This window comes from Caretta caretta, chromosome 15, assembly GCF_965140235.1.
Source record: "Caretta caretta isolate rCarCar2 chromosome 15, rCarCar1.hap1, whole genome shotgun sequence".
NCBI lineage: Eukaryota > Metazoa > Chordata > Testudines > Cheloniidae > Caretta > Caretta caretta.
Window position 1 is genome coordinate 990,380 of NC_134220.1, and position 24,971 is coordinate 1,015,350.

Below are 24,971 nucleotides of genomic sequence, written 5' to 3' on the forward strand. Positions count from 1 at the left end.
AGTTTTGGGTACCACACTTTGTGAACAAATTGGAGAGATTCCAGAGGAGAGCAACAAAAAAGATAAGAATTTTAGAAAACATGACATATGAGAAAAGGTTGAAAGAGTTTGGCATGTTTAATCTAGAGAAGAGAGGCTCTTGGGGAGGGAGAGGGAGAACACAGGCTTCAGATATTTCAGAAGTTGTTATAAAGAGGATGGTGATCAATCGTTCTCCATGTCCAGTGAGGGTAGGACAGGAAGGAATCTATTTAGTTTGCAGCAAGGGAGGTTTAGGTTGGATATTAAGGAAAAATTTCTAACTATGCGGATAATAAAGCACTGGAACAGGTTATTTAGGGAGGCTGTAGATTAGATTCCTGTCCTTGGAGGTTTTGAAGAACAGGTTAAACATCTGTCAGGGATGGTCTAGGTATAAGTAATCCTGCCTAAGTGTGGGATCACTTGGTCAGTGCTACTCAAAGTGGTGGTCCGTGGACCGGCACCAGACCGCAAGCCATCGGCTGCTGGTCTGTGTGCACATTGGAAAAAAAAATTGCCAGTCCCCCACATCAGATAGCTTGAGAAGCACTGGACTAGATAACCTCTTGAGATCCCTTCCAGCTCTACAGTTCTGTGGTTCTTTTCCTCAGGTCTGTAGGAAAATCAGTGATGATATTTTTCTACAAAACAGTACAGGTGACTTAGCTATGTACAAGATTTGAAGTTCTGTTGCATTCCATCTGTCTTACACTTGGTGGTATACAAAGTGTTTTTTCTTTGGTTTTAAAGCCAGTTTCTTCAACTTCAGCAGTACTTGACAGTATGTTAATTTAAAGACTCCTTTCTAAGTACAGGCAACCAGAAACACCAGCATTTTTACAAAGAACATATGTGGATTTGTGTCCTAGGGTCATGCAGGAGACTGAAAATTAAGTTTGCACTTTCAGAGTTTCCTTCAGAGTCTTCCTTGGAGATGGTGTGATGGTAGCAGGGATGCTGTACCACAAAAAGACTTGATCCATGTGGATTTCAGAGGTGCAGAAAGTGGCCATCTCCCTGTAAAACTATCTCGCTCTACCATTGGCAATTTCCTTCAGAACCAGATCCTTCTTGCATTCTCGCCTTCTATGATGAGATTACTGGTTCTGTGGATGAAGGGAAAGCAATGGATGTATTGTTTCTTGACTTTAGCAAAGCTTTTGACATGGTCTCCCACAGTATTCTTGTCAGCAAGTTGAGGAAGTATGGGCTGGATGAATGCACTACAAGGTGGGTAGAAAGCTGGCTAGATTGTCGGGCTCAACGGGTAGTGATCAATGGCTCCATGTCTAGTTGGCAGCCGGTATCAAGCGGAGTGCCCCAAGGGTCGGTCCTGGGGCCGGTTTTGTTCAATATCTTCATAAATGATCTGGAGGATGGTGTGGATTGCACTCTCAGCAAATTTGCGGATGATACTAAACTGGGAGGAGTGGTAGATACACTGGAGGGGAGGGATAGGATACAGAAGGACCTAGACAAATTGGAGGATTGGGCCAAAAGAAATCTGATGAGGTTCAATAAGGATAAGTGCAGGGTCCTGCACTTAGGACGGAAGAACCCAATGCACAGCTACAGACTAGGGACCGAATGGCTAGGCAGCAGTTCTGCGGAAAAGGACCTAGGGGTGACAGTGGACGAGAAGCTGGATATGAGTCAGCAGTGTGCCCTTGTTGCCAAGAAGGCCAATGGCATTTTGGGATGTATAAGTAGGGGCATAGCGAGCAGATCGAGGAACGTGATCGTTCCCCTCTATTCGACATTTTAAATTTTAAAGGTCGCTATCTTAAAACAAAAAAACTTCAAATCCAGACTCCAGTGAGAAACTGCTGAATTGGAATTCATTTGCAAATTGGACACTATTAATTTAGGCTTAAATAGAGACTGGGAGTGGCTAAGTCATTATGCAAGGTAGCCTATTTCCCCTTGTTTTTTCCTACCCCCCCCCCCCCCCGACGTTCTGGTTAAACTTGGATTTAAACTTGGAGAGTGGTCAGTTTGGATGAGCTATTGCCAGCAGGAGAGTGAGTTTGTGTGTGTGTGTGTGTGTCCCCGGGGGGGGGGGGGTGAGAGAGCCTGGATTTGTGCTGGACATGGCCCACCTTGATTACCATGCACATTGTAGGGAGAGTGGTCACTTTGGATGAGCTATTACCAGCAGGAGAGTGAGTTTGTGTGTGTATGGGGGTGGGGGGGTGAGAAAACCTGGATTTGTGCTGGATATGGTCCACCTTGATTATCATGCACATTGTAGGGAGAGTGGTCACTTTGGATGAGCTTTTACCAGCAGGAGAGTGAGTTTGTGTGTGTGGTTTTTGGAGGGGGGTGAGGGGGTGAGAGAACCTGGATTTGTGCAGGAAATGGCCCACCTTGATTATCATGCACATTGTGAAGAGAGTTGTCACTTTGGATGGGCTATTACCAGCAGGAGAGTGAGTTTGTGTGTAGGGGGGTGGAGGGTGAGAAAACCTTGATTTGTGCTGGAAATGGCCCAACTTGGTGATCACTTTAGATAAGCTATTACCAGCAGGACAGGGGGGTGGGAGGAGGTATTGTTTCATGATCTCTGTGTGTATATAAAGTCTGCTGCAGTTTCCACGGTATGCATCCAATGAAGTGAGCTGTAGCTCACGAAAGCTCATGCTCAAATAAATTGGTTAGTCTCTAAGGTGCCACAAGTACTCCTTTTCTTTTTGCGGATCCTTTTAATTTACTCACTGAAGTCCTATGGGTTTGGCTGGTCTATTTTTATCTCCCTAATTGTGGCTCTCATCCCCCTTAGAGTGACTTCCCCTTCATACCACTGCTGTCTTTATTCACCTGCATTTTATCTGCTTTATCATGCAGTGGACAGTGTGGTGTGATTTTTTTTTTCTTCCCCAAAGGTTTCAGTATATAGATCCTGAAATAACTTTTTAGGAAGGATGGATTTTCAGAGTCAGTATGAAATTATCAGTGACTGTTCTTTTAGAAAAAGAAAAGGAGGACTTGTGGCACCTTAGAGACTAACAATTTATTTGAGCATAAGCTTTCGTGAGCTACAGCTCACTTCATCGGATGCATTCAGTGGAAAATACAGTGGGGAGATTTATATACACAGAGAACATGAAATAATGGGTGTTACCATACACACTGGAAGGAGAATGATCAGGTAAGGTGAGCTATTACCGGGTGGGGGGGACCGACGTTTTGTAGTGATAATCAAGGTGGGGCATTTCCAGCGGTTGACAAGAACGTCTGAGGAACAGCGGCGGGGGAGGAGGGGGAACATGGGGAAATAGTTTTACTTTGTGTAATGATACATCCACTCCCAGTCTTTATTCAGGCCTAAGTTAATTGTATTCAGTTTGCAAATTAATTCCAATTCAGCAGTCTCTCGTTGGAGTCTGTTTTGAAGATTTTTTGTTGAAGAATTGCCACTTTTAGGTCTGTAATCGAGTGACCAAAGAGGTTGAAGTGTTCTCCGACTGGTTTATGAATGTTATAATTCTTGACATCTGATTTGTGTCCATTTATTCTTTTACGTAGAGACTGTCCAGTTTGACCAATGTACATGGCAGAGGGGCATTGCTGGCACATGATGGCATATATCACATTGGTGGATGTGCAGGTGAACGAGCCTCTGATAGTGTGGCTGATGTGATTTGGCCCTATGAAGGTGTCCCCTGAATAGATATGTGGACACAATTGGCAATGGGCTTTGTTGCAAGGATAGGTTCGTGGGTTAGTGGTTCTGTTGTGTGGTATGTGGTTGTTGGTGAGTATTTGCTTCAGGTTGGGGGGTTGTCTGTAAGCAAGGACTGGTCTGTCTCCCAAGATCTGTGAGAGTGATGGGTCGTCCTTCAGGATACATTGTAGATCGTTGAAGATGCGTTGGAGAGGTTTTAGTTGGGGGCTGAAGGTAATGGCTAGTGGCGTTCTGTTATTTTCTTTGTTGGGCCTGTCCTGTAGTAGGTGACTTCTGGGTACTCTTCTGGCTCTGTCAGTCTGTTTCTTCACTTCAGCAGGTGGGTATTGTAGTTGTAAGAATGCTTGATAGAGATCTTGTAGGTGTTTGTCTCTGTCTGAGGGGTTGGAGCAAATGCGGTTGTATCGTAGAGCTTGGCTGTAGACAATGGATCGTGTGGTGTGTCCTGGATGGAAGCTGGAGGAATGTAGGTTAGTATAGCGGTCAGTAGGTTTCCGGTAGAGGGTGGTGTTTATGTGACCATCGCTTATTAGCACCGTAGTGTCCTGGAATTGGATCTCTTGTGTGGACTGGTCCAGGCTGAGGTTGATGGTGGGATGGAAATTGTTGAAATCATGGTGGAATTCCTCAAGGGCTTCTTTTCCATGGGTCCAGATGATGAAGATGTCATCAATGTAGCGCAAGGTAGAGTAGGGGCATTAGGGGACGAGAGCTGAGGAAGCGTTGTTCTAAGTCAGCCATAAAAATGTTGGCATACTGTGGGGCCATGTGGGTACCTATAGCAGTGCTGCTGATTTGAAGGTATACATTGTCCCTAAATGTGAAATAGTTATGGGTGATGACACAGTCACAAAGTTCAGCCACCAGGTTTGCCGTGACATTATCAGGGATACTGTTCCTGACGGCTTGTAGTCCATCTTTGTGTGGAATGTTGGTGTAGACGGCTTCTACATCCATAGTGGCCAGGATGGTGTTTTCAGGAAGATCACCGATGGATTGAAGTTTCCTCAGGAAGTCAGTGGTGTCTCGAAGATAGCTGGGAGTGCTGGTAGCGTAGGGCCTGAGGAGGGAGTCCACATAGCCAGACAATCCTGCTGTCAGGGTGTCAATGCCTGAGATGATGGGGCGTCCAGGATTTCCAGGTTTATGGATCTTGGGTAGCAGATAGAATACCCCAGGTCAGGGTTCCAGGGGTGTGTCTGTGCGGATTTGTTCTCATGCTTTTTCAGGTTCACTTGTGCTTTTTTTTTATATATGTCAAATACTCACTCTGTTTTTTTCTTCTTTTCTAATTCACCTTTTTTTTAAAAAATCCTCAGCTTCCTTAGCTCGGTTAGTCTGAGACACAAGGTTTTGACTTGTACAAAAGTCAGTAATTTATGGTGGTATTCAGGTTCCTAGTCCTTTGCTGAAAGCATTAGTACTTAGCCAACACTAGCTATCAGGTAATCCCCACAACTGTTTCAACTGTTACTCTGAGGGTCTTGCACCAAAGTGGGATGAGCTGGAAAGTCATAGTACAACTGCCATGCTTTTTTAAAAAGAAAAAGTTCTTGGTACAATAGTCAGGGTTTTTTTCCTGAATGATCACAGGCTGGAAAGGAACAGCTTTTCATTCTGCAGGTCCACCAGCCTGACAGTGAGAAATGAAACTTGCATGTGGATATATGTGTCCATATAATTTTTAAGGGAAAGGTAGCAGATTTGTTAGTCTCTAAGGTGCCACGAGTACTCCTTTTCTTTTTGCGAAACAGACTAACACGGCTGCTACTCTGAAACGTAGCAGATCATGTATCCAGAATAAACTACAGTGATCCCATTTGTTCTAAGTTTATTTGTACATAAAATGAATGGTGTTACACTGAATAAATACAAAATGAAATTTACGCATTTAGCCAAAAGACATCACTAGTTAGTGGGAGTCAGATCACCCACCCTCTCAGAAGGACTGACTGGATCAGAGATTTGCAACAGGTACTTCCTGTACATAAAACTACCTACAGATTGACAGGTTTCAGAGGAACAGCCGTGTTAGTCTGTATTCGCAAAAAGAAAAGGAGTACTTGTGGCACCTTAGAGACTAACCAGTTTATTTGAGCATGAGCTTTCGTGAGCTACAGCTCACTTCATCAGATGTATACCGTGAAGTGAGCTGTAGCTCACGAAAGCTCATGCTCAAATAAATTGGTTAGTCTCTAAGGTGCTACAAGTACTCCTTTTCTTTTTGCGAATACAGACTAACACGGCTGTTACTCTGAAACCTGTATAACTGTGGTGGATTATTGGAATATCCTATATGAATGTATTGATCTGTCTTAATGGGTCTGTGGGAAGAAGAAAGGAACACAATAGAGCTAGATAAGGACACCTCAGTACACACTTGAAAAACAATGGGACAAACTGTTAGTTTCAAGGTGCCAGTCTCCATCAATATGCATGCCTTGTTTGGCAAAGCTAGGAACCTGGAGATCAAATGAAAACACTGTTATAAAGTCCTTCACAGAGTAGGGAGGGTGTCCACTTGCCAGAAGCTGTCTAGGGAGATAAGCTGCCAGAGTGAGAGAGAAAGGGAGAGACTCTGCTGAGAGAGTCTAAAGCAGTTCGGCCTTCCTGGATCCAAGGAATGGTAACCCTTAGGGTAAAGCTAGATATGTTTTATTGTTTTAAGATTTGTTTTTTTCTGAACTGTTTTTGTTCTAAACAAATACTGTACTTTAAGGAGGCTGCCTGGTCACTGTATAAACCACTGTCAAGAATTTCAGGGTATCAGCCTGTTAGGCGTGTTAAGGAGATCATAGGTTAGTACCAGGAGTCTACTACTTAGAACAGTGGTCCACAAATTGTGGGATGCGCCCCCATAGGGAGACATGGAGGAATGTTAGGGTAGGTATGGCAGGGCCCTGGCTAGCCCCCACGGGGAGTGGGGAGGGAGGACCACCCAGCCCTGTTCTGCCCCAAGGCTGCCCCACTTCCAGCCCCAGCTGCAGCCCCAGCCACCGCCTCGGCTCGTGGCCCCGGACCTTCACCTCAGATCTCGACCCTAACCTCGGCCCTGCTCCTGGCTCTGGCCCCAGCTGGAGCTCCGGGCCCCTGAGGTCCTAGCCTCCGGCTCTGACCACGGCCCACATTTGGCCCTGACTGCGGCTCCTGACCCTGGCCCTGCTCCCAGTCCTGACTCCCAGGCAGGGAGGGCGGCGGGAGAGACAGATATATTTTGTTACGGGTAAGGGGAGACGTGACAGAAAAAGTTTGGGGACCATGATCTAGAAGCTGGTCTGAGAGTTGGGAGAATTCCATCCAGAGCTAGATGATGACTAGAGCCCTGAGACCAGAAGGAGGGGAGGGTGCTCTCAAAGAAACCAGGAGGGGTCAGAGGTGCAATTAGGTTGGTAACTGTGATTCTTGGTATCACTATTTTTGTAGTACTTTAGCAAGTTTCAAGTGATTTAAGATACTCAGAGCAATAATGTTATACGGATTCTTAATTTTGCCTCTGTGCTTTTTTAATATTTTGCTATGTGTTGGGGCAAGAGAATGACAGAGTTTATGATTTTAGCCTGGGATTTTTAAAAGCGCTTTACTTCAGTGATATTTGGGGACCTAACTCCCTCAGTCTCCTTTGAAAGTTCAAGTCCTAAACACTAATTCTGGAATGTGCCTTTCGTTTAAAACTCTGCAATGAAACTCAATAAAAATAAATAATAAAAATCCCTAGGTAGAGTCAATGTACCTTGTTAAAGAAATCCTGCAACTTTTGTTCTGTTTTTGAAATAAAGGATTGTAACTCTGCATTCAAGTGAACAATAACTTTGTGTATCTGTAAAAAGAAAAGGAGTACTTGTGGCACCTTAGAGACTAACAAATTTATTTGAGCATAAGCTTTTGTGAGCTACAGCTCAGCCTGCATTCACACATTCAGTGGATCTGAATGCATCCGATGAAGTGAGCTGTTTGTGAGAGAGAAGAGGGGAAGTCAATAAGAAAACAAGTTATTTAAAAAAAATGACTTCGTGTTAGGACTACAGTGGGTGCTTTTATAAAATAAAACATTAACAAGCTTCAGTGGACTGCTTTGTAAACACTTTAACCTTTCATAAATACCAAGTAATTGGGCTACATGCAGAAATGATGGTGGTTTGAGGTAATTCACCCTCCACCACAAGAGTATATGATATATGTGTTCAGGCCGGTTTAGTGATTACAGTCCCTGTTGATGTAGTTAGATGAGGATCCCTATGCCTGCCTCCAGGCTTTTCACACCAGCCAACCTCTTGCCAATGATGAGTGGTCATGACAGACTGCAGTTTGCTCCAGTGAGCGGGGGCTAGATGATGATGGCCGTAGTCACTTAGGCAAGGTGGGTGAGAGAGTTGGGGTTTCCCTGGAAGGGGAAACCCAGAGCGTGGTAGGGTACTGCTAGGGCAGCACCCCAAGGTAAAGGGCACAGGGGTCTGGAAGGGACACAGGGGCCAGAGCCAGACGAGACATCGGCCAGTAGGAGGCGCTCCGTACACTGGAGAGCTAATTCCCAAGATGACCAGCAGGAGGCGCCGCACTGGTGAGTCGTTGCTTCGCTACACTGGCCTAATCATTTAAATCAAAATTTTCCACAGATGACCACTGAGTGTTCCTCATTTTCTGGGTGCCCAACTAGAGACATGATTTGCAGAAGTACTGAGCACTCAGACCTATGGGAGCTGTGCTTTGAACATATAAAGAGCTGTAAAAAATGTGAGGTACTCTGAAAAACCTAAATAGCTTGATTTGGGGACCCAAAATTAGTGGACAGTTGAGACAGTTATTCTCTGTCTTAGTTTCTTGTCTTTAAAATGGGGATAGCACCATCACTTTACCTCACAGAGATGTTGCAAAGATAAATTCATAAACATTTTTTAAGCACAATTGGGCTAAGGTAATGAGCATCAGATGAAGCCCATCTTTATTCAGTGCGGAGTATCAATAGTGTGAAATAATTAAGGCATGGGTTCACACATTGAATGATGAAGATAGAAAGAAATAGCTTCCCGTTCAGTTGAGCGCTGTCCATCCAGGGCATTGAGTGAGGCAAGGGTCCTGTGGAAAGAATGGTATGTGATCATTAAATACTTTAAAAGAAAAGGAGTACTTGTGGCACCTTAGAGACTAACCAATTTATTTGAGCATGAGCTTTCGTGAGCTACAGCTCACTTCACTGTAGCTCACGAAAGCTCATGCTCAAATAAATTGGTTAGTCTCTAAGGTGCCACAAGTACTCCTTTTCTTTTTGCGAATACAGACGAACACGGCTGTTCCTCTGAAACCTGTCATTAAATACTTTAGGCATACACACAAGAGGGCTGAATTAAAAGTTGTACAGGCAACCTTAATTTCTGGCATTCCTAACTTTTTGAGAGCTTGACTTCATAACTTTAGTATTCTTTAATTTTTTTTAGTGTATGTAAAACAGAAATTGAATTATTCAGAAAATGTGTATTATGGTGAGTCGTTGCAGTCTCATTAATATACAGATCTCATAGACTTTTCATGCAGCTTTGTGCCTCTATGTATATTTGCTTCTTTTAAGAAATGTTGTGATAGTACCCATAACAACACTAACTTGTAGTCCAAAAACGCATCACAAAAGCATGTCCACCCAGCCCCGGATCCTTTCCTGTGCAGCAGGTTCTACAAGTTAGTGTTCAGATATGTTAAGATATGTTCAGGTATTGTGTAACAGGAAGTGAAATCTGGAAGCAGTGAGTAGGTCTCTGTGTTCATGTCTTTCCCAGTAGGTCTGATAGATATCCTTGGTGCTGAAATGGTAGCTGGAAGAAATGAATACATTCAGTTTACTAATTTTAATGCTGTATTGAGATTGACCATAGAAATTGCTGGTAGCAGAAGTGCTAGTCTATGATTTAAACAATTATAAGAATGGAGGTTGTACTTTGAGAGAAAATGACAAGATTGTGGAAAAATGCAGTTGTACAGGTATCACAATTTCAGATCCAGTTGACAAAAGTATACTTCTAGGTTAATGGAAAAGAGATACAGTCCATAGTGGAAAAGAAATGCAGTCCATGTGGTATTTTAAGAGCTAATCTGTTCATTGATTCTAATTTGGTTTACAGTCTACTTAGAAGAATTTTCATCCAGGACCATTACTTGGCATGCTTTAGAACAGTGGTTCTCAAACTGTGGGTCGGGATCCCAAAGTGGGTCTTGAGCCCATTTTAATGGGGTCACCAGGGCCAGCATTAGAGTGACTGGGACTGAACCTGAAGCCTCAGTGCTTTAGCCCCAGGCAGTGGGGCTTGGGCTCTATCTGCGCCACCTCCCATCCCCGCACTACCTCCCTCCCCTGGTCATGTAGTAATTTTTGTTGTCGGAAGTGGGTCACGGTTCAATGAAATTTGAGAACTGATACTTTAGAATATAATATTTGGGTGGCAGATTGTTCCCAGGGCAATACTGTACAAACATTGTTGGTTTCTGTTGTAGATCCAGAAATAAGTGTACTAAATTTATATAGAAAAATGTAAAATCAGGGCTAAGAAATTAAGTAATCCTTTTAGTGTATTATTGGATGTGTTTCTGCAGTGCTGTTTTGCTTATATATAATAGAAGCAATTTTTATTAAAATTCTGATATACTATAGGTTTCAGAGGGGTAGCCGTGTTACTCTGTATCAGTACCCCTAATTGAATTGGCCTTGTTATGACCCGCCTTCCCCCCTTGGTAAGGCAACTCCCATCTTTTCATGAGCTATTTATTTATTCCTGCTTACTGTATTTTCCACTCCATGCATCTGATGAAGTGGGTTATATCCCACGAAATCTTATGCTCAAATAAATTGGTTAGTCTCTAAGGTGCCACAAGGACTCCTCGTTGTTTTTACTGATATACTGTACTCCCTCTGGAACCTGCTGGATTACTTTCACTTAGAGATGGGTCTGCAAGTTCTTATGCCAATCAAAATAAAAGGCTATTGGACTATGCGGTCTGAGTTGCTATTCTTCTTTATTCTTCATTTATGTCAATGGAGTTTGAAGGATTCCTTGTAAGTCAGATAAGATCCTAACAGGTTACTTAGAAAACCCTAGTTCTGTGACCTTTCTTTTCTGCTTTTTGTCTGTGGATTTATAAGAGAGGAGGTTGATGGTTTTAATAACTTGTTGCTGAAATGTAATCCTACAAACTAGGCAAATAATATAGGCAAAATAATAAAGGAGTCTGGTTTTCAGTTTAAATCAATTTTCACCAGAAAATAAAATGTATACCATACACTTGGAAATAAAGGCAGCCATTTTGTAAATTAAAATCTATCTCAAAAAAAGTGCAGGATGCCTTTTTGTTGTGTGGGGTGGCCTACGTCATTTTGTTGTACTGCATCTCCTAATGCAAAGTTGTGGCAATGTCTCACTGTATGATCTTTAAACAGGGACTTCTCGTCATTATTTCATATAAACAGGGTCTGAATTTGGTTTCCAGTGCCATGTCCATATCATTCAATAACCAGGATGAACTACAAGATGTCGCATTGCAAATGCATATAAAACATAACAAGACCAAATGCTGCTGACTAAGGGTCTTATGCTGCCACCAGTGAAGTCAGTAGTTCACTGTTATCTTCACCAGCAGCAAACCATTAATTGTAATACCACTTTTTGTCAGTTTTATACCCAAAAATGGAATAAAGTTGATGAACTTCTGCAGTTGGGATCAGCATGCTGAAAAATAACTGTAAACGTTTAATCTGTAGCATCAATATATAGAGAATTCTCATTTTGAGTTCTCTTATGATGAATATAAGAATGGCCATACTGGGTCAGACCAAAGGTCCATCCAGCCCAGTATCCTATCTACCGACAGTGGCCAATGCCAGGTGCCCCAGAGGGAGTGAACCTAACAGGTAATGATCAAGTGATCTCTCTCCTGCCATCCATCTTCACTCTCTGACAAACAGAGGCTAGGGACACCATTCCTTGCCCATCCTGGCTAATAGCCATTAATGGATTTAACTTCCATGAATTTATCCAGTTCGCTTTTAAACCCTGTTATAGTCCTAGCCTTCACAAAGCATGATGAGTGCCTGCCCGAAAGGAGGGAGAGGCTATGTATTGTGCCCTAAAGAGTGGTCTCTGTTGGACTAGTGAGGGAATTTGATTACATAGCTGGGGATCTTCCACTTATAAAGCTTTGCCTTGAGTCTCAGATACTTAAATCTAAGCTTTTTAAAGTTATCCTAGACTAATTTTAGCTGCCATGATAATACATGGTGGGGTGAAGTGGAGAGGTCATTTCTCAAATAGTCGTGACTTAAATCATAGTTTTGCAGATAAAAATCAACACCTTGATTGCACCCATAAGTGAATAAGAATCCACTTATTAAGAATAAGAATCCAGTCTTAGGAGTTGGAAGATTCATGTAATATGCTGTCTGTGGATAACAAGCAGCCACATTCTGCACTTTAAAAAATATTTTATCAGAAAAATAAACCTCACTGTTTCTTGATCCATGTTAATCTTTCAAATGTACACAGTAAACTTAAATTTGGACCAGAATTTCTTTGGTTTAATAAAAAAAAACCCCAAAATCCAAAAGAAATATTTTCAATTAAAAAATAAACAAATATATCATTCTCTTGCAATGTTGGTAACAAACACTGAAGCACTAAGAACTTGAGAGTTAAATTCACTGTGAACAGTGAAACTGACTTCATTGATTTTCATTGTTCAGAGTGGCAAAAGTACACAAAGAACATAAATAGTGAAAAGTAAATTGGATTTTAAAAATGTGTTCACTTTTAAGTATCTGAGGTGTTGCATAGGTAAAGAGAGTGTCAATTTAAAAATCATATATTGTAAAACAGTGACCCTTTAAAGTGACCTTCAGTATAAGCTTGGCATTATGGCGAGACCTGCACTATTTTGCTGGTATTCTATTCCATGTAGCTGATATTGGTTTCCACAGCCTTGCTCTAAAATTAATATACACATTAATATACTACCAGCCATGGGTCAATAGGCATATGAAGGGTGGATCCCTACCAGTGAGGACCAGAGACTGTCCTCGTGAGAAGCCAGATCCTCAACTGCTGTGGTGAGCAGTGGGATTCTTACTAGAAGGGCTTGTAACATTTATCGGCCACTTATAAACTGAGAGATACAAAGATGGGGATGGATGCAGTGCTTCAGCAACAAGATTCAGCATTTGACACCGTAGTGAATAGCCCAGTCACCCTGCTACCATTTACTGGGAAATGGGAAAGGGGCTATGATTTCTACTGTGATGCTGTCCCTGGGCCCTAACTGTGGACTCTCTTGCATCTAACCCCTTGGCTGGTAGATGTCTGAAATCTAAGTCTTCTCTTCCTCCCTCACTTTCCTTTTTATCTGCCGATAAAAGGAAAGTGACAAGATGGCATGGGTCACCCTCTACTCATATTTGTGAAGTATTCTTCACAACCATAAGGGTTAGAAGCTTAATTTTTGTTTTGAAAGAAATGATAAATTCTAAACACATAGTTGGTAGGCAGGTCCCAGCCATTCTCCAAAGAAAGTGGTTATTCAGATTCTATCTGCCAAGGTGTTGTTCCTAGGCTGGGTATTTCCATACCAGCCTTTTGCTGGTAGGTGTCTGAAACTCGCGTTCCTCTTTCTGCCCTACTCCTCCTGGCTGATGGAATGGAGAAGGGTGTTTTTTTATTTTTTTGCTTAAAGCCTCTCCTCCTTCCTACACACTCCAGAGTTTCCTGTCTTATAGGGGAGAGGGTCTTCTGTTAGTCTAGCTCTTTATTTTCTTGTTGAGGACAATTTTTAAAAAAATGCTGGAAAAACATGCTGTACCTAAATAGGCTGGCCTGAATATGCATTATATGCCCATTATTGGCCAGCTAGCCGTATTTACTCAAAGGTTTAGATCCATCAAGGGTAGCAGCATCCTCACCTTGTCAACCCCAATGAAGTGCTATGGTCATTTATATTAAGAAACCAGAAACATAGATGTGAATTATTCAACTTAAATTTTTCCTCTATATCAAAAATGGTCTTTATTTCTTTTTTAGTTAAAAACATATGTAGGGAAAGTAAAAATGGACAGATGTTTCCTTAGCTATCCTTTGCTAGACTTCTGCAATTCATGTTTCCTGTAAATTTCATAGTAATGTTTAACTACACATATAGCACATTCCCTAAATTCAGAATTACATGATAAATCATGGTTCTTAACCAGTGGTTGTGACACCAAGGATGGCTCTGAGCAGATTTCAGGGAGTCACGAACATCCTTCCTTTCTTTATTGCTAGGTGAGAGGGGAGTCCCAAAACGTATGGAAGGGACGGAGGTTCCAAATCTTTTCTGTTGTAACATGAAGGTCACAGAAAGGATAAAGTTGAGACCCACTGGACTTAATGTTCCACAAAAAGCTAATTTGATTTATTGCATAGGGCTGTAAGAGCACTTGAGAATATTTAATTGATAAATATTACAGTTTATCAAAGTTAAATAATTCAGTCAGTATCTTTAAAGTCTCTAAATGCATATTTACTTAGACCTAATTGCTCAAGTAAATAATGGGTCTTCAAGAATCACTTAAAGTGAATCCATGAATGTAAATTTGAGTACATAAATATGCATTTTACAAAGGTGCCTTAAACACACTTTTTAAAAGTACCATTGGAAGGTTTGGAAACTTACATTAATTCCATTCCCACAGAAATTGGACAGACATACAAACTGTTTAAATAGTAAAGGTTTGATTAAGCTTTCTGAATCCAGGAAATTTAGATTTTACACTGATCCTCTGGTCAGTCTAAATTTCTGACTTTGTTAATTTAGCTCAGTTTACAGATGTTTGTATATTGGTACAGATTTCCCCTTTCTCCCTACTGTTGTCATAGGGTCCCTTGTATATTTGAATTGTTGACTGCTGATAACTATTTTGTTTTTTACCTGCAGTACCTACTGAATGTGTATTTTAGTTGAAGAATTCCACATTCAAATTTGTTGTTTAAAAATGATATAGTCAGTTTGTCACACTTGCATCTGAAAATATTGTACTTTTTCCCATTGCAAGTAAACTGTAAGATTACTGTAACTAAAAGAGATGGGAAAGAAAGAAAATCCACTTATTTTTCTTTTTTCAGTTTGCTTCCATTGTGCATTTTGTGTATAGTAAGTTTAACTAATGATGGAGCATGCCTTACTTTCAGCCTGCAAGAGGGTGTTTACCAGTGATAGCAGCAGCAGAGTTTAAACTGAAGCTGTAGTGACAGGTAAGCAGCAGGCAGCTTTGTGCACAGAGAGAAAAGAAAACTGGTTAGCCCTAGCACAATTAACTTGAGCTGATGTTGCTCTCAGATCTTCCTTAAAGATCTTTCAAACACAAGAAGAGGAGCAGAAAAACTGTATATAACAGGGTTAAAAAAATAATTAGGACAGTGTTTAAAGAGTGCTATATCAGGAAAAAGAAACAAAAACAAGTTGACACTGTGTCTTTATGAAAAACTTTTCCTTGTACGCTTATATATGACACGGTCACATGCATACATTTCTGTTTAAAGGAGATAACAGATACCTGTGGTTAAAAGAAATGTTCCTGCAGCGCTTTTAGAATTGAAGCAGGTCAAGCAACTGATGATGGACTCTTGGCCTTTTTATTGTAAGCTCACGAAAGTTTATGCTCAAATAAATTTGTTAGTCTCTAAGGTGCCACAAGTACTCCTTTTCTTCTTACTATGGAGCAGGTATTTGGACTGATTTCTAGCAAACAGAACTGTCTTAGGGATCTTAATAGAACCAGCCTGTTACTTGGTTAATTTCCAAAATGCAAAATTTAACTACTAAGTTAATCAGGCTGGTAGATGCTCTTGTGATTTCACACTTACTGGCTGTTTGGACCAACTTTTGCCCTGTGAAAGTGACTCTTGATTAATGCAAGGGAAGAGAGAATTTTTGTTTTTAAATTTTATGAAAAGAGAATCCAAATTTGTTTTCATGTCTTAGCTCTTGACTGTTTTTCATCCAGCTTTCTTGTCTGTACATTTTGACTAAAACGATGTAAATGCACAGTAGTATGTAAATACTTTGTAGTGGCTTTGGCCAGGCCAAGCATACTTTTTCATCTATGCTTCCATACAGTGGCAACCTTTTCTTTCTGTTATGGTCCTTGTTCCAGTCAGATGCCTTTGTCATCCCCAAGTTGCATCACTGAAATGTGCTGTTGATGGGGCTGGCTATACCTGAAGACAACCTAGAAGATTTTGCTGGTACAAAAGACAGCTCTGTACTTTCGTAACCATTCCATGCAGGGAGCAGGAGGTCTATGGATTGTGCTGGCATCCAATTTGTTTCTGAGTGTAAATTCAGGATGTTGATCTTGAACTATAAATCCTGCTATGGTTTGGGTATTGGGGTGCAGATCCTCAGCTGGTGTAAGTGAATTTATACCAGCTGAGTGTCTGCACCGGGTACCTGAAACACTGCCCTTCTCTCTCCTTGTTTTATCTTGACATTTTGCAGCAGTTGTCATACTCAAAGTACCTGTCCGCAGATTTGTACTACACAGAGTGATAGGGCAGGACATTCTCAGTAGTGGACCTTCAGTTGTGGAACTTCTCTTTCACTAAGCAGCACCGCAGTGTGACACAGCCAGCTTAATTTTCAGGTCATGCTCAACTGTTTGTTCAAGCTTCTTCAGAGAAGTGTTGAGAAAGTATTCTTTAATTTGATCGATGGTACAAGTTTTCACAGAAGTCCACTACGAAAATTAATTAGAAAAATAGTAAGGAAAATACTACACTAGGAAAGTGCAGTAATGAATTTCATTATCCTAGAAAATATTTTTACAATATTTCTTAGCATGTCTGAATATTTAAAAACTAGCAGTATTAGTTCCCACTTTAAAAAGAGATCAGATTGTTTCATTTCATTAAGAGGGCCAGAGTTGGTAAATCAAGATATTATTAGTTCTTAGAGGAAGCTTTTCCTTACTGGAAACCTGGCTGTGTCCTTATTTAAAAAGAATAATTAGAATGTGCTAGAAGAGGACTCAAAATACATATTTCTGTTGTGTATACATCATGAGTTATAGGGTGATTACTTACTCCACAGTTTGTAGAACAGTTCTAGGAAGCTGAGTTACTTTGAGCACTGGTTTCAGAGTAACAGCCGTGTTAGTCTGTATTCGCAAAAAGAAAAGGAGTACTTGTGGCACCTTAGAGACTAACCTAAATTGGTTAGTCTCTAAGGTGCCACAAGTACTCCTTTTCTTTTTGAGCACTGGATGTCCCTACCAGTAACTTTGACTGTACAATTAAATTATTATGCATCTTCTGTAAATACCCTTGCGATGTTTTAGCATGTTATTTATTGCTCAAATTATAGGTGCAATGTACCTTGCAAACACACTAAACAAACTGCAAGGATTCACTAAATCTTAACAGTTAGACCCTTTTTGAAATTAGAAAGGGACAGTGCAAGCAACATCCAGAGTGATTGACAGCTTTATAAAGTGCGAGTGCTTAGTCAGTCACATCGCTTGAAATGATTAACATTCCTAACCCTCTAATTTAGAAGAGCGTGCCTTATCCATTGAGTAATGTAAGTAATAGCCTGAGATTGTACCACTGTCAAAATGGGTGCCAAAATGGGAGCTATGGGTTGTTCAGCATTTGTGAAAATCAGGCCACTTATTTAGGTGCCTGAATATGCATTTGTAAGCCCCTTACTGTAGGCATCCATTTTTTAAAAACTTGGCCTAAGCCCATCCTCATAAAAATAGCTTTATGAGGAAAGCTCTTACAGGCAACTTAGCACTAGGTACTGACAAAGTCCAGAGGACTCCTCAGAACAAAGTGGCTTCAGGGGCCCAGCATTCTTAATTTAGTTCATTTTCAGATGTATCATATTGGGTTACTTTGTTTAGTCCCACTTCTGTGCTGCAGTGGTTTAAAGTGAAATAAAAGCTACAGGAAGTCTGCTCTGGTGTGCACTGCATGCTGCTACTGCAGAGAGAAGCATTTTAGTAAATTTCTCTGTTCAGTTCACAGAACAGAAGAGGACACAGAGTGGTATTGGAGAGATGGAAAAGACAGTTACTTGTGGGCCTGCAGGTAGCAATCTGTTCCTCCCTGATCCTCCTCTATAGGTTGATCATCTTTTTAGAGAGAGAAAGTGAGACGCTGTGGTTGGGGGCAGAGATGGCACAGGGAACTACTTTGGTGGGGAATGAGGGAGGTTGGTGGAGAAGTGGGAAGAAAAAGGGGTATCTTCTTTCCTCTCTGCCTTCCTTCCCCTCTCAGAATGCAAATCTGGGACACTTCACAGTAAAGGTCAGGGTGGGAGAAAGCGTTTGTTCCTCTTTCCACTCCTTTACTTTTCTCTCATACTTTTACCCCTCTCCCTTCATCTTAGCTGTACCCCGCTTTGTCTCTTAATTGTTTCTGTCAGTACCTCCCCCGTCCCCCCACCAATCACCAATTGACTCCATTTGCCCCTACTTAACCCGTCCTGTCCTCTTCTCACCTTAGAGCCTTCCCAAGCTCCTTCAATTCCCTCCAACCTAATCGCCATCTGCTCAAAAACATCCCCCAATTTATATACCTATACACTAAGATCAGATCCCCTCTTCTCCTGTCTACAGCTTAGAACTACCCACACAGCTCTGAAACTTTGCCTACCTATCCAGGTACAGAATGCCAACACAGTGTGAAAGGAGCAGAGAGGGAAAACACAGAATAGAGGACGAGGGAAAAGGAGAAACAACAGAATAGATTAATAAAGAGTAAATTAGACCTCCAATGCCCTGTGGATATGCAGTTCGTGTCAGGGAAATTATATCCGACTTTGTACACAAATGCTCACATTTACAATACAATATTCTGTTGGCTTCTAAAATGCTGAATGAATGAAAACAGCACATCAGAAGAGAGGATGTAAAATTTCAGAAGAGAAGTGAACTGGGTGGATTTGATTTAAATCAATTGATTTAAATCATAATTTAAATCACTAGTCAGGAAGACTCTATTTAATCATGGTTTTCTACATAAAAGTGCATTCTTGTAGTTTGTTATAACCATAATACATATTCTTCACAACTCAGAAATAGATGTAGGTTTCATTTTTAGAAGATACACACTATATATACATTTTTAAACAGATTTATTCTGAAAACTTTTCAGATTAGTTTTACAGCTATATCAGAAGATGAATGATTGTTTGGTTATTTCATTTACCAAAGATAATTGAAGCAGATATTTATGAAGTGAGTGGGAGGTGAACTATCTTCAATTCAACAGGTTAATCATTAATGTTTGGAGGATTTTCTTGCCATGCTGTATTAAGAGGAGAACATCACCAGACAGACAAATAAAACAGGTTTCAGAGTAACAGCCGTGTTAGTCTGTATTTGCAAAAAGAAAAGGAGTACTTATGGCACCTTAGAGACTAACCAATTTATTTGAGCATAAGCTTTCGTGAGCACGAAAGCTTATGCTCAAATAAATTGGTTAGTCTCTAAGGTGCCACAAGTACTCCTTTTCTTTTTGCAAATAAAACAATTTAACTAACTAAAACAACAACGTTAAGTAGTCTGGATTTTTTTATTCAACAGCAAACATGATATTTTAACAAAAAAAGCATATGTCCCTCCCTTCTCACATTTATCTCCAGACTTCTTCTCCTTGTCCAGTTCTGTTCCACCCCCCCAAAATCTTCTATTCGTTGATCTTTTTGAAACTTTGTACTTTTAGAGAGATGTAAGGGATTGACTCTGTGTACACAAATTTGCAGGGGGACAATAGAGTTGAGGTCTTATTTCTCCCCTCTATATATTTATTTAAAAACATTTTTGCTGTTAACAAGCATGTTACCTCTGGAGACACAAATCCACAGTTCGAGAACTGCAAGACTAAGTATCTCTGATGGCATCTTCTAGACAGAGCACTGAATCCCATTTGGTAGATAGAAAGATTAACCTGTATAATCTATAGAGAAGCCCGTGGAACCCCATAAGACTGGGTCCCTAATCCATGACACTCATTTACAAAACTTTTCTTAAACATGACATGAATATATTGTTTCATACTATAGAATTTATAATCCCTATTCCATGATGAGATGTCTTTGAGCTATAATGTATCTTAATTAAAACTGTCTTTAGATGGGTTTTTTCCCCTCAAAGCATTTTATCAAAAAAAAAAAATCCAATTTAAATAAAAAAAATCATTGATTTGTATTCACCCTGGAAGTGAAGGATTCTTCCATTTTTCTGCCCTAATGGAAGCTTGAAAGTGTTGGGGTGTCTTTCCCCAGTGTTGAGGAGGATGCAGGAGAATCCTGGTACACGGGGTCTTAACTCGAAATAGAGATTTTTCTCTAAAATATCAAAGTAAAGTGGATCTTAGTGTAATCCCATTTAAGGTTGAAATAATTGTTTATCATGTGATTATTTGTAGGAAATAATAAATTTGGAAAAAATATAGATCCCTTCTAATACAGGATTCTGCCTTTGCTCTCCCTTTCCATTGCAATGATAAATTTCAAACTGCTTCCAGCTGTTAGGTAATATGACAGAAGTGGTCTGGGCTGTGCTTTTGTCTGACTCTTCTCTCATTTGAATCTTTTCTTGCTGCCTGGGACTTGAGAATTTTCTCCATTGGCAGTTGCTTTGAATTCCATTTCTTAGGGGGATGTGAGAGGTAATCTCAAATTTCAACCAGCGTGCAAAGATAAATGAAGATAATCAGATTAATCAAATGACATTTTTCTAAAATGTGGATTAATGCCCAACCCTAACTAGGGATTGGGGGGAGTGAAGGAAACTATCATATCCCCATTTTCACAGAGTTCTACAGAGAGCCAAATCAGTCACCACTAATGCTTTGAGATTAGCAATGCCTGGATTTAATCTTGAGTAACTGTTGAGAAGGACTTCTCCAAAAGAAAAGCTGGATGAGCAAGCATTTTAGAGAGAGGTTTAAGAAAAAGCAGAAAGCCTACAAAGAGTGGAAGATGGGAGGGATTAGCAAAGTAGCTTTCCTTGCTAATCCCTATTGAGGTCAGAACTTGTAGGGATAAAGTGAGAGGCCAAAAGCCATGTAGAGTTGGACCTTGCAAAGGGAATTAAAACCAATGGTAAAAAGTTCTATAGCCATATAAATAAGAAGAAAACAAAGAAAGAAGAAGTGGGACCACTAAACACTGAGGCACTGCTATGGGTACCCGCATGGCCCCACAGTATGCCAACATTTTTATGGCTGATTTAGAACAACGCTTCCTCAGCTCTCGTCCCCTAAAGCCCCTACTCTACTTGCGCTATATTGATGACATCTTCATCATCTGGACCCATGGAAAAGAAGCCCTTGAGGAATTCCACCATGATTTCAACAATTTCCATCCCACCACCAACCTCAGCCTGGTCCAGTCCACACAAGAGATCCACTTCCTGGACACTACAGTGCTAATAAACAATGGCCACATAAACACCACCCTATACCGGAAACCTACTGACCGCTATTCCTACCTGCATGCCTCCAGCTTTCACCCTGACCACACCACACGATCCATCGTCTACAGCCAAGCTCTGCGATACAACCGCATTTGCTCCAACCCCTCAGACAGAGACAAACACCTACAAGATCTCTGTCAAGCTTTCTTACAACTACAATACCCACCTGCAGAAGTAAAGAAACAGATTGATAGAGCCAGAAGAGTTCCCAGAAGTTACCTACTACAGGACAGGCCTAACAAAGAAAATAACAGAACGCCACTAGCCGTCACCTTCAGCCCCCAACTAAAACCCCTCCAACGCATTATTAAGGATCTACAACCTATCCTAAAGGATGACCCAACACTCTCACAAGTCTTGGGAGACAGGCCAGTCCTTGCCTACAGACAGCCCCGCAACCTGAAGCAAATACTCACCAACAACCACATACCACACAACAGAACCACTAACCCAGGAACTTATCCTTGCAACAAAGCCCGTTGCCAATTGTGCCCACATATCTATTCAGGGGACACCATCACAGGGCCTAATAACATCAGCCACACTATCAGAGGCTCGTTCACCTGCACATCCACCAATGTGATATATGCCATCATGTGCCAGCAATGCCCCTCTGCCATGTACATTGGTCAAACGGGACAGTCTCTACGTAAAAGAATAAATGGACACAAATCAGATGTCAAGAATTATAACATTCATAAACCAGTCGGAGAACACTTCAATCTCTCTGGTCACGCAATCACAGACATGAAGGTCGCTATCTTAAAACAAAAAAACTTCAAATCCAGACTCCAGCGAGAAACTGCTGAATTGGAATTCATTTGCAAATTGGATACTATTAATTTAGGCTTAAATAGAGACTGGGAGTGGCTAAGTCATTATGCAAGGTAGCCTGTTTCCTCTTGTTTTTTTCTACCCCCCCCCCCCCCCCCCCCAGATGTTCTGGTTTAACTTGGATTTAAACTTGGAGAGTGGTCAGTTTAGATGAGCTATTACCAGCAGGAGAGTGAGTTTGTGTGTGTATGGGGGTGGGGGGGATGTGAGGAAACCTGGATTTGTGCAGGAAATAGCCCGACTTGATTATGTAAAGACTTGTCACTTTGGATGGGCTAGCACCAGCAGGAGAGTGAATTTGTGTGGGGGGGTGGAGGGTGAGAAAACCTGGTTTGTGCTGGAAATGGCCCACCTGATGATCACTTTAGATAAGCTATTACCAGCAGGACAGTGGGGTGGGAGGAGGTATTGTTTCATATTCTCTGTGTATATATAAAGTCTGCTACAGTTTCCACGGTATGCATCTGATGAAGTGAGCTGTAGCTCACGAAAGCTCATGCTCAAATAAATTGGTTAGTCTCTAAGGTGCCACAAGTACTCCTTTTCTTTTTGAGGATGGAGAGGAGGTTAAGGATAATCTAGGCATGGCCCAATATCTAAACAAATACTTTGCCTCAGTGTTTAATGAGGAGCTTAGGGATAATGGTAGGATGACAAATGGGAAGGAGGATATGGAGGTAAATATTACCACATCCGAGGTAGAAACCAAACTCGAACATCTTAATGGGACTAAATCGGGGGGCCCAGATAATCTTCATCTGAGAATATTAAAGCCCATTGCAAGCCCCTTAGCAAACATTTTTAATGAATCTATAAACTCAGGGGTTGTACTGTATGACTGGAGAATTGACAACATAGATCTAATTTTTAAGAAGGGGGGGCGGGGAAACAATCTGGGTAACTACAGGCCTGTTAGTTTGACATCTGTAGTATGCAAGGTCTTGGAAAAAATTTTGAAGGAGAAAGTTAAGGACATTGAGGTCAATGGTAATTGGGACAAAATACAGTGGTTTTACAAAAGGAAGATTGTGTCAAACCAACCTGATCTCCTTCTTTCAGAAGGTAACAGTTTTTTTGTTTTGTTTTGTTTTTTTTTAGACAAAGAAAACGCAGTGGATCTAATTTACCTTGATTTCAGTAAGCCATTTGATACAGTTCCACCTGGGGAATTATTAGCTAAATTGGAAAACATGGGGATCAATATGAAAATTGAAAGGTGGATAAGGAACTGGTTAAAGGGGAAACTACAACAGGTCATACTGAAAGCTGAACTGGAAGGAGGTTACTAGTGGAGTTCCTCAGGGATCGGTTTGGGGACCAATCTTCTTTAATCTTTTTATTACTGACCTTGGCACAAAGCTGGACTCTGCTAATAAAGTTTGAGGATGACACAAAACTGAGAGATATTGCCAATACAGAGAAGGACCGGGATATCATGCAGGAAGATCTGGATGACCTTGTAAACTGGAGTAATAGTGATAGGATGAAATTTAATAGTGAAAAGTGCAAGGTCATGCATTTAGGGATTAATAACAAGAATTTCTGTTATATACTGGGGACGCGTTACGTGGAAGTAACAGAGAAGGAGAAGGACCTCGGAGTACTGGTCGATCACAGGATGACGGTGAGCCGTCAAAAAAGCAAATGTGGTCTTGGGATGTATCAGGCAAGGTATTTCCAGTAGAGATAAGGAGGTGTTAGTACTGTTATACAAGGCACTGGTGAGACCTCATCTGGAATATTGTGTGCAGTTCTGGTCTCCCATGTTTAAGAAGGATGAATTCAAACTGGAACAGATACAGAGAAGGGCTACTAGGATGATCTGAGGAATAGAAAACCTGTCTTCTGAAAGGTTTCAGAGCAACAGCCGTGTTAGTCTGTATTCGCAAAAAGAAAAGGAGTACTTGTGGCACCTTAGAGACTAACCAATTTATTTGAGCATGAGCTTTCGTGAGCTACAGCTCACTTCATCGGATGGATACCGTGGAAACTGCAGAAGACATTATATACACACAGAGACCATGAAACAATACCTCCTCCCACCCCACTGTCCTGCTGGTAATAGCTTATCTAAAGTGATCATCAAGTTGGGCCATTTAGACTCAAAGAGCTTGGCTTGTTTAGCCTAACCAAAAGAAGGCTGAGGGGAGATATGATTGCTCTCTCTAAATATATCAGAGGCATAAATATCACGGAGGGAGAAGAATTATTTAAGCTCAGTGTCAATGTGGACACAAGAACAAATGGATATAAATTGGCCATCAGGAAGTTTAGACTTGATAATAGACGAAGGTTTCTAACCATCAGAGGAATGAAGTTCTGGAACAGCCTTCCAAGGGAAGCAGTGGGGGCAAACGACATATCTGGCTTCAAGACTAAAGCTTGATAAGTTTATGGAAGGGATGATATGATGGGATAGCCTAATTTTGGCAATTAATTGATCTTCAACTATTAGCAGTAGACATGCCCAATGGCTTGTGATGAGATGTTAGATGCAGTGGGATCTGAGTTACTACAGAGAATTCTTTCCTGGGTGTCTGGCTGGTAAGTCTTGCCCACATGCTCAGGGTTTAGCTGATCGCCCTATTTGGGGTCGGGAATGAATTTTCCTCCAGGGCGGATTAGCAGAGGCCTTGGGGGTTTTTCGCCTTCCTCTGCAGCGTGAGGCACTGGTCAGTTGCTGGAGAATTCTCTGCACCTTGAAGTCTTTAAACCATGATTTGAGGACTTCAATAGCTCAGACATAGGTTAGAGGTTTGTTACAGGAGTGGGTGGGTGAGATTTTGTGGCCTGCGTAGTTCAGGAGGTCAGATTAGACTATCATAATGGTCCCTTCTGACGTTAAAGTCTATGATTCTATGATAAAACCTTGTAAAAGCTCTTGAATTTGTAGACCTAAAATATATATATTTTTTTCTTGGTGAAGCTGCTCATCTAGGGAAT

At 41.1% G+C, this 24,971-nt stretch overlaps 1 protein-coding gene across 15 annotated transcripts in view; it reads left to right on the forward strand.

Annotated features, from left to right (window-relative positions):
* The window catches only part of MTMR3 (myotubularin related protein 3), a 240,851-nt gene that overhangs the window by 47,122 nt on the left and 168,758 nt on the right, over positions 1-24,971 (forward strand). Inside the window, exon 1 of one of the 15 annotated variants that reach the window (XM_048821236.2) lies at positions 14,940-14,961. The exons of the other annotated variants lie outside the window; for them this stretch is intronic. The gene's annotated coding sequence lies outside the window, so the exon portion shown is untranslated. Of the gene's footprint in view, positions 1-14,939; positions 14,962-24,971 lie in introns of those variants that run through there. 15 annotated transcript variants of the gene reach the window in all.